This window comes from Cryptomeria japonica, chromosome 3 (genome assembly GCF_030272615.1).
Source record: "Cryptomeria japonica chromosome 3, Sugi_1.0, whole genome shotgun sequence".
NCBI lineage: Eukaryota > Viridiplantae > Streptophyta > Pinopsida > Cupressales > Cupressaceae > Cryptomeria > Cryptomeria japonica.
Window position 1 is genome coordinate 639,908,642 of NC_081407.1, and position 15,826 is coordinate 639,924,467.

A 15,826-nucleotide genomic window follows, 5' to 3' on the forward strand; every position below is an offset into this window, starting at 1 on the left:
TGATTGATTAGGGTTTGATAATGAAGGAAGTATCTCCTTATATAGAAGACACTATATGAAATGGAGGGATAAGATTGAGAGGTGTAAAAAGAGGTCGGCTATGATTAGAGGGTAGGTAAAAGAAATAATAAAATAATGAAAGGGGTAGATAGTGTATGAATTAAGAGATGAATGACATGTGTCATGGGTAGAAAAGGTTAATGAATTAATTAAATAAATAAAGATTTATTTAATTAATAGAAGAAGTGGGGTCAATTAAATAAATAAGATATTTATTTAATTTAGGAAAAGGATAATTTAAATAAATAAATGTATTTATTTAAATGAGAAATAAGGCTAGAAGAGGATAAATGAATTAATTAAATAAATAAAGATTTATTTAATTAATAGAAGAATTAAGCTTAGATAATTAAATAAATAAAATATTTATTTAATTAGACATGACAATTTTGGGTGTCTACAACATTAAATGCAATAAATGATGGAAAACCAAGATACACATGTTGCCTCTTCTAAGCACCCACTTGGAGAAGCCCAAAGATCACTCATTTGTCCTCTTCTCATGTTATTAATTATCTCATTCTGAGCATCCATGGGTGGGGAAAATAGTATCAAATAGTTGTGTTTACAACCCAACTATACCATTTCTAGTGGAACCCATCATCCCTTTTGAATGTATTAAAAACAATCGTGATAATAGATATTACAATTTATTTTTCCAATATACCCTAAGTGCCTTAGGACACTTTCCAAAGATGTTGGAACCATGCAATATGACATAGGATCTACATGGTAGATGAAACCTTAATCCTAACAATTGGAAGAAAATTTGGGAGAACATTCCTCAAAATTTATACAAGTTCTCTTAATTAATATTTTAGTTGTATCTAGATCTATGAGCTAATATTCATTAACACTACCATACAATATGACATAGGATCTACATGGTAGATGAAACCTTAATCCTAACAATTGGAAGATAATTTGGGAGAACATTCCTCGGAATTTGTACAAGTTCTCTTAATTAATATTTTAGTTGTATCTAAATCTATGAGCTAATATTCATTAACAATATCAAGATACCCAACAAATATGCAAGACTAACTTTGTCGCCACCATGAGTAGACCTATAAGACTTCACATTTATTAGATGGAAACAAAACACATTACAATTGAAAATACAAACAAGTTTCAAACACCAAAGATAAATCCTCGCATTACATACACATGCATCTTAAAATCTCATGCATATAGCGATTTAAATGTTTGTCAAGGATTGGATCTCTAAATATATAGTACTACTAAAGAAATGGGTTATAAAACTAACTACATATCTCATATAAACAAATCCTCTAAATATCAAATTCAAATTTGAGCCCCCTTAAGATATGAAAAAAATGGCCAAGGTCGATTATGCACATATATTAGGTAAAAATAACACCAATACACAAGTGGGAAAATAATTTAATTATTTGATTGATGAAAGATAAACAAACTACAATAGATCAATACCTTGATCTTATTAGCAACTAAGTCAAATTACTCAAAATAGTCATCTAGTATCTTCTTTTTTAAATCATTTTCTTGTGTCATGCAATTATCTGTCTTCTTCTAATTGGTTAGCTATTTGGGGGTGTATCTAAGCTAGCAATCCCACCTATTATCTAATGTTTTTCATCATGTGACTTTCTTGCACCCTTTTTCATCAATAATCACTAGTTTGATTCATGTTTCTTGCAAAATTCTCCAATCTCTCCTATTTCCATAAATTCTCATTGGTTCTATAGACTATTTTACTATAATACATTATCCTCAATTTTTATTTGATACTTTATTTCATGCAATTATGATTCTATTGTTGGCACCGTTAATGGAGACCTACTTTTATTGTGTATCTCATTTGACATTTGGCCTCTCAAATTTCTCACTGATAAAATTTCCTATGAATTATCACCTAACACCAAAAAAATCCAATATAACAAAGCATCCCCTTTGACATGGTTTGAATCATCAATGTCATCAAAAACTTGCTAAATTAGACAATCTATCAACTATCAAAGTCTTATAAAATTCATATGCTAATAAATTAATTTGAGAAATCATGATTTAAATATTAGTCTAAATCATTACTCAAATTAGTATTTTAATTTTCATAGTAATCTTCAATTATAAATCTAATATTTACTCTAGATCCATGCATCCTTGATGGGATACATCCTATTTAAAATCAAGACAAAGATCTATCCATAAATATTAATTCTAAGTAATCATTTAGAAGTCAAATAAGCTTACTAGGTCTTTATCAACACCAACATCATTCTATTTATGTTTTTAAGGTACTATTGTGCTAGAATAATAGCGAATATAAAAACATTTTAGTTTGGATTCTTTAAGATCATTTAAGGACATGTTATTCAAGTTCATTACAAAATCAATTCGAAATCAAGTCTATAATTTAAACTTGTCTAGTACAACCATTCTTAATTAATGATTATTTACAATTTTACACGACAATTTACCATAACAAGATCTATAATGAAGGCTCAAATGATAGGGGTGAGGATGTAAAACTTTGGTTTAGCCATTTCACTACAAGCTGGTTATTATTAGACATGTGGCCTATATTATGAACCACTATTGGTAAATAGAAATACATATACATAAGATATGTGTATATATATACATACACATATAACCATACATATATATGTATACACACACGCATGTGAGTATGTATATATGTATACACACACACACGTGAGTATGTGTATATGTGTATATGTGTACACACACACACACACACATGTGTGTGTGTGTATGTATATACATATACATATACATGTATATATGTAAATGTATATGTATATGCATATGTGTGCATATATATATGTGTGTGTGTGTACAAACACGCATATATATACCCACATGTATATATATGTCTGTGTGTGTGTATACATATACATATACATGTATATACATATGTATATGTATATGTATATGTATATGTATATGTATGTATATGTACATATACGTATACATACATATACATATATGCATATGCATGCATATATATGTGTGTGTGTGTGTACAAACACGCATATATATACCCACATGTATATATATTATATATATGTATATACATATAAACATACATATTTATGTGTATGTGTAAAGCGAATACTGATAAACATTATGTTCAAAAGGAAAACAATGAGGATTGTGTATGTTGGCATATGCACACTCCAATGAGACATTGTAGGTGATTGAAGGTTTTGTCATTGATGGCAACCTTACAATCATATGACACCGGCAAGGCATTCCATCGGCACTAGCAAGATCAGACTCTACACCGGCACCGGCAGTGAAAGGAAGCATACCAGCACAGAGGCCGACAAGATTTTTGTCGTAATATATTTTGTTTATTATTTGTAAAATCATTGTAAGCCGACTTGGCAAGTTGTAAGATGACTCTTATATAAGAGAGATCATTGTAGAACATTTTGTGTAAGTAAGAGGAATGTAATTAGGCAAAATAAGGCAGACCTATTATGTGAATTATAGGTTAAGAGTTTATGTAAGAAGCAGAGCAGAAACCGGTACTGGATCTGGCATTATAGATGCTACTTTGAAGCAGTACAAGACACTGGATTTATATAATCCATTTTGTAAGTCAATGAGACTTCCTATTTTGTATTTGAGCAGTGAGCTCTAGGCAATTGGTCTTCCTGCATGTGCAGGCCCCTCTTGTAGCAGTAATATTCTCTTATTGGCTAGTAAGTGAATATTGTGGGTCACAAATCCCACCGAGGTTTTTCCCACACCGGGTTTCCTCGTTAAATCCTTGTTTTATGGTGTGTTTTTCATGTGGTTGTTATTATCTCTGTTTATTGCATTACTTTTTGTTTACCGGTACACAGTATTAATATGTTCTACATATTTTAATTTAAGAAATTGCTCATACAGGTTAGATATTGATTCATCCCCCCCCCCCCCCCTCTCAGTATCTGTGGGAATCCTAACAATTGGTATCAGAGCTTGGTCCTCTATTTTCAGAAGCCTAACATCTTGAGGAAGATCTTGACACCGGTAGAGATGGAAAACTTGATGAAGCAACTTGAAGGAGCTCTCTCAGACTATGATGCAGAAAAATTGAAAAATATCAAACTTGAAGATGATCTAAAGGCTGCTCAGGATATTATTCAAGCACTTCAAGAAAATCTTACTATTTCAAGAAACAAGAGAAGAGAACTTTGTGAACAGATGCAAAATGAGAATGATGAAAAGGAAACTATTAATGATATGATAAACGAGCTGAAACAAGAGAACATGACAACAAAGAATGAGATGCAGGATATGACAATGAGATTTTGTAAAGAAATTGAAGATAGAAAGAAGAATGAAGAAGATTTGACTAGAAGACTAAGTGATGTTGCAAATGAAAACACAAGACTCGGTTATGAAAATGATTTGTTGAAAACAGATCTGATGCACACTCAAAATGACTCCAATGAACTAATGAGACAGAAAGAAGTCTTAGAAAGAGAACTAGATACTGCAAATCAACATAAAGAGAAATTCAAGAAAAGCTCAGAAGAACTTGGTAACTTGCTGAAGAATCAAAAACCTAAAGGTGAGACTTGTGGAATTGGCTTTGAAGTTGGTGAAAGCTCCAGTACTGCAAACACACAGGATCATAGCAAACAGGTAAGACAACCTACTGCTTATAAATTCAGTGGCAAATGTTTTAACTGTAACAAGTATGGTCATAGAGCAAATCAATGTAGATCTAGAAATTATCAGAATATCAACACCCCCACCGGTCAATGTTCAAAATGCAACAAAGTTTGTCATAACTCTGAGAATTGCGGAATGAATGTGAGATGTTATGTTTGTGGAAGATTTGGACACTTATCTAATCAATGCAGAACACAAACCAGCATAGGTTATGGAAAGACTATTCAGAAAAATAATGTGACTTGTTATGCTTGTAACAAGATTGGACATATTGCAAAATTCTGCAGAAGTAAGGCACCACCGGTAGACAACAAAGGTTCTAGTTTGAAAGGTAAAGAAAAAGTTGAAGAGATTAAGCAGGAATTCTCAAAACAATGGATCAGGAAATCAGAACTGAATGTGGATAGGAATACTCCTCCACCGGTAGAACCAAGCAACACTCCACCAGCAGAACAGAGTAGCACTCCACCAGCAGGAGTCTCTTCATCAAATTGAAGAAATTTCCTTGAGGGTTTGGCAATCAATGAGACATATGCTATTATTCCCTCGGTTGATGGTAAGAAGTTGAATTTACTTCTATACCGGCAGATATGTTAAGTGATTACTTAACCGGCAAGCATTAAATGTGGTAGTTGGCAAATTGACATTATAAATTAATGTTTTTGGCTCCATTTTACTTCACCGAGCATTTAAACATTTGAAGAGCGGAAAATCTCCAGAGCTAAGGCATTTCGAGCAAAGAGGCAGAGCACTTCAGCAATCAATCCTTCGTGGGGCAGAAAAAGGTATTTATAATCATGGCATCCTCCTCTGCACCTAAATTCATAGCAAACCCTACTGTAGTCGAGGTAATCAAATGCCCTAGGCCCATATTTCAGCTAGTTCCCGAGATAGCTAAAAAGGATGACAATGTAGGTGCTTTTTCCCAAATTCCCAAAGGAGTTGTTTATGCAGAAGACCCTAGAATTTATATCCATTTCCATATAGAAGAATTAGGAGATGAAGAAATCAAGAACATGTACAAATCCGTTATCTGTGATGATTCTGGTAAAGTAAAACCTGAACACCAAATCATTGAAACCCTAGGATTCACAGAAATTCTCAGCATTCCAGATTTCCCCAAGGAAGTTATTAGGATAGTGTTAAGTAGAGTACATGGTGCATTCTTTTGGCTTGAATCCGTCCATAAAATTACCAAGGAAGCTGTGAAAGTTGTAACAGAGTTACCCTCCACCGGTAGTAGACCAGACAAAACAAAGAAGGTCTCAAATGACCTGGTAATGAACCTAACTGGTGCAACATCTGACATAAGGTCTCTAAGGGTTAATGATGTGACCGACATAAATGTGATATTTGTTAGCATGATTTTAGGATACAAAGCAACACATGCAAACAGACTTAACTCAGTTTCCAGTTTATGCATAAAAAGTGCACATGATATGGTAAAAGAGAATATGAAAATTGATGTATGTGAATGGTTAAAGGATAAATTGGTTGACAATTTAGGAAAAATCAAGAAGGATAAGAAAAGGACTTTTAGATTTGGTAATTTACTTGTATGCTTAATGCTACATATAACCAAACAGGTGCCCGGTATAGGCAACAAGAACCTTGGATTTGACATACCGATAGGTAAACAGTTATTAGACTTATTCAACAACATGGGTGAAAACAAGGAAAGAATATCAATGAGTATTTTCAAGCACTAAAGGCCAGAATGAACAAAAGAATCAGACTGTCACAAGAAATTGTTAACAAATACAAAGATGATATATGTTTTGTGAATAAAAAGGATGAGATCTGGATGGAAGCAGTTATCCCAAGAACAATTTGGGTTACTGAAATGGGCTATGAGACTGATGACCACATCATTGAAACATATGCAAAAGCTCTTCTGGAAGCACCAAATGAACCTAAGGAAGAAGTATTTGGTAGTGCTGAGACCATTGAAAGCCAAATTCAATCTAAAAAGAGAGTAAGGAAAGTAGAAGCAACAGTAAGGCGAGGTTCAAGGCAAGCTAAGGCTATAAAAGAAGATGTACTGAAACAAACCGGTATCATTGAAGATGAGTTACAGGCACAACAACCAGAAACTCACCTATCACCGATAGCAACTTCTTCAGAGAGTGACAAGCCAACCGAATTTAAAAGAGTTGCAAGGAAAAGACAACCTTCACCGGTATCCACACCCTTGCCTAGAAGAACTAGATAAAAACAATAGGCTGTGAGGTCTCCGGTAAAGAAGACAACCCCAAAGAAAAAGCTAACTCCTAAGAAGAAAAGGACTCAATAGAATATTTCTCTGATTGACAGACTGTTAGATGAAATCGCTGAAGAAGGAAAACTCAAGAACATAGAAAAATTATATGATACACTATCAGCATATGGGAAAGAGCAAGTTGAAAACAATGTCATTTTACACCTAGATATCTATAAGAAGTTTTTGATGCAAGTTGTAGATGAACTACCAGATGAATTATTCAAGAGACTGGAAGCAATAAGACAATCTGTTGTAGAACTTGACAAGAAAATCAAAATTGAAAAATTACTTGTTGTCTACCCAGTCAACTCTCCAAAAGAAATAGATGATCTGATTGCAAAGGCCAATCGGTCAGTATTTTCTATTGCACACCGGCATATTGCACTAATAGAAGGAAGAGTAAATGAGGTAACAGAAGAAACAGAAAATGGATGGGATATATTCCTTGTGGAAAAGGAAAAGCAGGAAGAGTACAGGAACCCCAAGCCTATCAAAGTCTATCAAAAGGACAAAGATAAGGGTAAAGGAAAGGTTGGTGGACCTCCTAGTATCAAAATAAAAGATAACTTATCCCCACCGCCTCTGATTACTCCACCGGTAACAACAACAGAAGACCAACCGGCAGATGACAGTATGGATGTATCACAAGAGGATACTAATCCTAATCCTGAGGTACTATACACAGTGGATGTTGATACTCAAAAGGTCAACATTGTGATAGACAAGGACACAACCGGTAAAACTGACATGGCTAGTGAGCCACCGGCAACCGACAACATTGATAACACTGAAGGAAAAGTGGAAGATGATAGCACAGGGAAACAGAGACTCCGACAGAGACTGAAACAGATCAACAGACAAAGAAACAAGCAGAGCAACAGGCTCCAAAATAGGAACAGGTTTATGTGGAAACAATGCCACCGGCAACAGAGAAACAAAAACCCTAGCTTAAGGAAATGGAAACACAAACTGACCTACCAGAGGTCACTACAAGCATGGTTACTTCCTCCACCGGCAAAATTCAGAATGTTGGTTCCTCCTCGGCAGGCAACAAATCAACCAATGTAACTGAAGTTCTTTTAGATTCTTTGAAGAAAATAACTGATTGTAGTTCACAAGCTTATAAAGCTATAGACGACACAATCCCAATTTTGAAGATGATAGCTCCAAAATGCAACATAGATAATAAGGATTCTTTGAGTCAACTTGACACTTTGTCGAAGTATATTACTAACAACACAGTGACAGTTGAGTAAATAAAGGAAGAGGCATTCAAAGACAGGTTGGAAATTGAAAAACAAAAACTCTTTGAGGATCAAATAAAGAAGTGTGTTAGGGAATTTGACACACTTCTACCAGAACTATGCAACTCATTGAAGAAATTTAAAACTTTGTACAAAGATACTTGCAAGACAAACTTTTTAACAGTTGACATAGATAAGAAAATGAGCAAGGTACACGAAGAAGTAAATAAACTTGCTGACAATTTTGTTAATTCACCTGATACATTATCAGTTTTTTAGCAAAAGATAACTAGTTTTGAGGAAGAATTACTGAAGCTAGAAAGAGAAAAGGAGAGAATAATAAACAAGGCTAAAAATCTGAGACTAAGACTAAGTCCAAGACTGGACTATCTAGCATCCTTGAGAAAGAAAATATCTGAGGCATTAGTACAAGGAAAGAAAACACCGGCAGAGCATATGCAGCACCTCACCGGTACAGTTCAAAGAATAGAGGCAGCAATAAAAGACAATAAGAAGTTTATGGAAAGCATAAATTTGGTTTTGGCGGATCTTTTTCAAATTGTAACCACCCAATTACAAGGTTGAGACAGAAAAACTACAACTCTATTGACACCTTGACAATCTTTGTCATCGATGCCAAAGGATGAGTAGTAGTATGAGAAAATAATCAGCAAAAGACTTATCTGCTCAGGGGGAGCTCATATATTTTGGTACACATTTTTGGAAACAATTTTTGGATTACAAGTTTTGGATACACTTTTGAAATTTTATCATAAGTGTTGCCATCAATGCCAAAGGGGGAGATTGTTGGCATATGCGCACTCCAATGAGACATTGTAGGTGATTGAAGGTTTTGTCATTGATGGCAATCTTACAATCCTATGACACCGGCAAGGCACTCCACCGACACTAGCAAGATCAGACTCTACACCAGCACTCAGCCCACTGGCACCGGCAATGAAAGGAAGCATACCGGCACAGAGGCCGACAAGATTTTTGTTGTAATATATTTTGTTTATTATTTGTAAAATCATTGTAAGCCGACTTGGCAAGTTGTAAAATGACTCTTATATAAGAGAGATCATTGTAGAACATTTTGTGTAAGTAAGAGGAATGTAATTAGGCAAAATAAGGCAGACCTATTATGCGAATTATAGGTTAAGGGTTTATGTAAGAAGCAGAGCAGAAACCGGTACTGGCTCTGGCATTATAGATGCTACTTTGAAGCAGTACAAGACACTGGATTTATATAATCCATTTTGTAAGTCAGTGAGACTTCCTATTTTGTATTTGAGCAGTGAGCTCTAGGCAATTGGCCTTCTTGCATGTGCAGGCCCCTCTTGTAGCAGTAATATTCTCTTATTGGCCAGTAAGTGAATATTGTGGGTCACAAATACCACCAAGATTTTTCCAACACCAAGTTTCCTTGTTAAATCCTTGTTTTATGGTGTGTTTTTCATGTGGTTGTTATTATCTCTGTTTATTGCATTACTTTCTGTTTACCGGTACACAGTATTAATATGTTTTGCATGTTTTAATTTAAGAAATTGCTCATACCGGTTAGATACTGACTCACCCCCACCCCCCTCTCAGTATATGTGGGAATCCTAACAGTGTATAACAAGTCACCATGAAATTATTATAAAGTACATGAACTTGAGGCAAGGATAGGTATTTAGGCACAAACAAAAATCTAGGACCTCATATGTATGCTTTAATGAACAAGGCCACCATGGATACTAAACAACATAGATCTATAGGCAAAACAATACAAAAACATGCATAGACATTGGGTAATTCATAAGCCCAAAATGAAGTTTTAAAGTCGATTATTAGCAAGGATATGAACTATTTGCATGGGGCTACATGGGCACATATTTAGAGATAAAAATCAAAGGAATGGAGATTAGAGTGAACTCTAAAAGGACTCATTTTTTAAGGGAAACAAAGGCATCCAGCAAAAATAATTATATAAATATGTCCAAGGGGTTGTGCTTAACTGGTTAAAACACTGGGTTCTCACTGTGGAGACCCAAGTTCAATTCCCAATAGGGACATCTGAAGTGGAATTCTAAGTTGTGACTCCTTGCCTTCCATAGGATGGGGAAGGTTTTGGGTCAATCTAATCAAACATAATAATAATAATAATAATAATAATAATTCAAAGATATGTAATGGGGATGGAGCCCCCTACTGTGTCCCCACTGGTTCATAGCTCCAGTCAAAAGCTATTCAGGCTTTGGCCAATTACCGATCAAAAAAAACAAAAAAAAATTATATAAATATATGTTTACATACTTAAACTATCTTACTTTTAATATTTTTTCTTTCTAACAATTCTTTATATTTTATAGGTACAATCAATTGTTGAGGCACATCCTATCATTTGTGTTCATATGTTTAAATATGTTAATAGACATGTGCTTGTGAAGATATACCTATTGAAAAAGACATACACAACACATGATTATAATCTTGTAAGCCAAATTATTTTATATGGACCCTGTAATAATATCTTTTGAAATATGTTAGATTAAATGAATGCAATCATTTAAGCACACATGGGATAGTGTGAGCACGTGATAATGTACCATGGAGATGCTTTTGAAATTTTGAATGGGTGGTAAGGATGAAAAGGTTATCTATTTTGGATTTTATTGGGGTGGAAATTATTCAATTATTTGGAAGAAATTTTGAACAAGGGATTGGCTTAATAAATTAAATAAAGATGATTCATTTAATTAATTGATTGGAGGAAAGATTAGAGTAAGTTAATTGGACAAATAAAATTTATTTAATTAATTGAAGGGGGTTACTTTGATTAAGTAAATAATCTTAAATTGAGTAAAATAGATTTATTTAAGAAAAAAAACTATTAATTGTAAACATACCATTCAAATGTGTTTTTGAAATGAGCTCTCCCACTCCAACTCATTTGTTTTTCACCTATCGTAGGTATTCACGGTTCCTTTCATCTTTGGTTGTTGCATTGTTTGGCCATATTTCTTCTGCTACTAAGGTTTCATCTAGTGTGTATGTGCTCCTATTAATGTGTTGTCTATTATGGTTGTTTTTACTACGTCATATTTGTGTGTTCCTCTTGTCTCTCATGCATGTTGGAGTAATAGGTGACTTCACAACACCCCGAAGATCCCTGCAAGAAAAAATAGCTTCCACAAGAGAAAATGGCAAGATAACTTGCATAACAATGCATAGATTGATAGTGGTTGAATATGAATACAAATGTACATAAACCTTGCTTATATAGGCAAGAGATGATGAGCCAGGTACAATTACCTTTGATACAAAATTAAATGCATGATACAATATAATAAATTCCTAAAGCAAATATTAAATAATGAGACATGGTCTCATATCTTCTAGAATGCCACCTAGGGTAACTAACATCATCCTATGAACATTATTAAATGACAAGTTGCATTAAGTAACTTTATGACAAAGAACTTATGCCAACTAAACCTAAATAAGCTTACATGTAAATGATATTTACTTTAACGTGTAAATGATATTTATTCTAACCACCCCCCTTAAGTGCAACTTAGGGAGAAGAATTATCGTGCAAATGGTGCAAGATGATGAAGCATTATGCAACATGATATGATGATGGGTCTCGACAACTAGTCCATGTGAAGTACCCATGTAAAAAGCAAATGATCATGCATAAATGAAGAAAAGAGAAAACCCCTATGGAACAAAACTCCTCTCCAAAAAAGAGAGAATGCAAATTATGCAAGTGAAAGATGAAGTAATGTATGTAGGTCTCAACATCAATACCCCTCAAAAACTTGTACCCCCTTAGAAAAAAAAAAATGCTTACAAACCACTTGTATCACCTTAGAAAGAAACAAAACCATGTATAAATGCAAGGATGCTTTCCATTTTGGATTTGAATTAGTAGGAAATAAAATCCAAATGTATGATGATGTCTCTAAAATCTGCTCATATGTTGCCAAAGTCCTTAGATGATGAAAATGTCACAAACCAATCAAGTACATACCCAATCACAATAGTTCAAGTGACAACAATGAACCAATGGAAACTAATTGTGAACAAGCTCCAAAGACAAAAAAAGAAGTAACAATTGTAATACCATGACTACCATCAAATAAGAGAGATAAGCCCTCAAATGTGTCTCCCAAATTTGAAATGTGAGACTCCATAAATAATGAACCAATGTCTAGCAAATAGGAATCCCAATCAGGGAGACTAATAGATTAGTAACACTCAATTAATCATCAAAAAAAGATGAATGTGTGATCTCAACTAGAGAAGTAGGAGCAACAAGAGGAGTCTCCGGATCATCACAATGCTCAAGTGCTGCCTCGTATTCAAACTCCTCTAAGGTGTGATCATCAAAGGGAATATTGTCAACATCGTCAAGTGGAAGAAGGCAATCTAGAGCAAATCATCTAAGAATGGAAAAATATGTTGATCTCCAAAAAGATCCCAAATAATAGTCTAAATTGTGTGTGGGCGCTAAATACCTTTAAACTTGGGGTAGTTATCATAAAAGCAGTTCTTACTAATACTACAAATCAATCCAATGCAATGATTGTTCTAATTACCCAGAATTGATTGCTTTCATTTGATCTTTGGCTCAAGAATGAATCCATAAAGATGAGGCAAGAAATAAGACTAATATGTGATGCCCTTACCCAAAAGATAAGAGTTTTAGAATGTATAGTTGGTTTTGTTTGGATGTTTCTTACAAAAGTAGGTAGGCTAAATATGAAACATATTATAAAATTGACGGGATAAATTTAAAAAACTCATAAGAACTTAAATTAAAAAATAAAATATAAACGAATGAATACTTGTGCATATGAGGCCTTAGAAAATAGGAAATAAAATAAAACAATTTAGCAAGTGTATCACTTAATTGAGCACAATAACATATTGTGAGTACATGAATTGCAACAACAATAGATGAGTATAGTAATATAGCGAAGACAGGGTGATATTGCAAATTCATCACTTTAAAAAAAACCACTCCTAAATTCAGCTTGTGTTCTTTCACCCGATTATCCATGTTTCAAGCCATGTAATAACTCTATTAAATGACATAAGATATGTATATACTTGGTCCTACAGCCTACATCATTTTCCATTAGAAAAACGAGCATGCAGATATGTTAGTCAGATACTTCTATGTGCATGCACACGAGGAAGATGCAATACATGTCTGTTAGTTTCCTTGCTTTCCCAGCTGAATATTTCATTGTTTAGCATTTTATAAGCCAGCAGTTCTTTTCTAATAGATTTTCCATCCTGCAATTGGTTGCTTACGGCACGTGATTGGTTTAAAGAGGATTTGTCGTTTCGCAATGATACTTTCATTAAGCTTCAAGGTTTAACATGATTGTGGTGAGAAAAGTAAGCACAGCGGTAGCCTGCACTACAAGACACTGAAACATGTCTTGACATTACTCTTAAATGGGAAGCTGAAGACAATGTTAATTAGTGTGATAATATCTCATCTATCTGATTTGTTGAAAGTTTGGGCCTAGTGAGAACAGCAACGAGAAGAGGATACGAGTATTAACCTCTTTGAAAATGGATATTTAATTGTGCTAACAATTGGTAAGTTCAAAGCCTTTCACAAAAGCTCATATTTCCTATACCAATCTACTTTGTTCATGAAGCTCCAACATCTAGGAGTTCAAGCTCTCCTAGTCTAGATTGGCATGATAAGAAAACTGCGGGATTACTACATTGAGAATAATCTCCATATAATCCGTGTCCAATTAAGAACTGTTGGTGTAAATAATTATTCATCTTGGATATTATTACACTATACTTAAATTTACTTAGGTACATGCATTTAATAGTAGTTTGGGTATGAGACACTTGGGTGTTTGTGCCACATTGGGATAGTGTGTAGGAGAATTTCCACCTTTTATGGTGTTGATCTTCTTATTACATTCCACCTTCGGTGGGTGATCCACCTCATAGGGAATATTATATTGTTTCTCCTACCTACCCTTGTTTCTTATTGAGCCACATGTCATGTTTGTGTGCTCACATATCACTAGCCTTGCCTATATAAGAAGGCTCATCTACATTGTTTGTACGGGCAATCATTGAACATCTTGTAATGATCCAGTTGATCATATTTTACATCTTGATAGAATACAATGTAATCCTATCATATATTTTGTCTCTCTTATTTGTGTTTTTCATTGCCTCTAGATCTTGGCAAAATCTCACAAGAACCTTTCTGGGAGTCGTGAGCTATGAGGGGAAAAAATTAGTTGTGTATATGTCTATTTGTGGAGATGAATTTCAGTAATCTTTTATCATACTCAGTAGATATTCAAATGGATGACCATAACATAAATCAAATTTTTAAGTATAAATCCCACCTTAATAAGTAAAAATTGTTGCACCAATAAAAGGCTAACCTGGTATAGCTCGTCCAAAATTAGTATAATTTCCTGATTAAAGGAGCAAAATAAAAACAATTCCCAATAATCAAGACAAAGACCATGGGACGGGGTGATAACCAAGGGAATAGTAGTAGATATAATTGAAACATTTTACCGAGGATGAAAATTATGTGGAAAAAATCTTCAAAGTGGAATCCCCCAAGTTTTCTCCTCGATCATACTCCACTCATAAATGATGAATTACAATGCATATAATATATATACACACGCACATTGCAAATACATATATGTATATGTACACATGCACATACACGTACATGTGTATGTGTGTGTATATTTAACTGCACTTACTGATAAGAGAAAATTGATTGCAACCAGATTATTATTCTGAACTTTATGAGAGGACGCAAACAATGTACTATGAGTTACAAGTTGCAACCCACTAAATCTGCACAACTCGTTCAAAGATGTGCATGCATTCACGATAGGACTGGGTGTTCGTGATTTAATGTTTTTTGGCATGGGAAAAAAATGATAGCTCTTCATTATGCCAAACATAATGCATTTTCTAGCTTGGACTTGGAAAATATCATAATTTATTATGAGTACTCTGCTGACATCATATACGTTCTAGTTTATGTGTGTATCTGCTTTCCCTCTGTACATGAATAATTTAGAATTATGGGTCTATATGGAAACATAAAAAACACTGGTTTCTTCATTATTCCTAAATCAGAATTCCGTTATTACTCGTGGTAACACTTGCACAGTAAATAATGTCAGTATAATCATATAACAAAACGTCCAAAACTTCCAAAAATGGATGTATGACTGCATTCACAGAGAATTGCAGTCATACAAGTGGGGGAAATCAGAAATTATAAATCTGATGAATGCAGATTAATATTTGGACCACAATACTTAATTGCATATTGTAAACAATGAATGTATGATATGTATCCTCGTATTTATTATTTTCTGACTCTATGAGGCACTAAATGTGCCGAGTTCCTTCTCACAAACCATTGAACGATCCTGTAGATTGAAACCGTTTCTACTCTTGTTGGAAGCCAGATAATATGAGTAACTCTTCCCTTCATTAGCCTCGTGAAATCTGCAAAAACAGCACATATCCAAATAAATTTTAGGAATAGCTAAATATGATCACCATTTCCATTTTG

General features: G+C 34.1%; 1 protein-coding gene across 2 annotated transcripts in view; it reads right to left on the reverse strand.

Annotated features, from left to right (window-relative positions):
• Nucleotides 1-15,339: 15,339 nt before the first annotated feature.
• Nucleotides 15,340-15,826, reverse strand: part of LOC131050168 (uncharacterized) — a 63,300-nt gene continuing 62,813 nt past the window's right edge. For both annotated transcript variants that reach the window (XM_057984355.2, XM_057984364.2), the window contains exon 5: nt 15,340-15,759. The gene's annotated coding sequence lies outside the window, so the exon portion shown is untranslated. The remainder of the gene's footprint in view (nt 15,760-15,826) is intronic.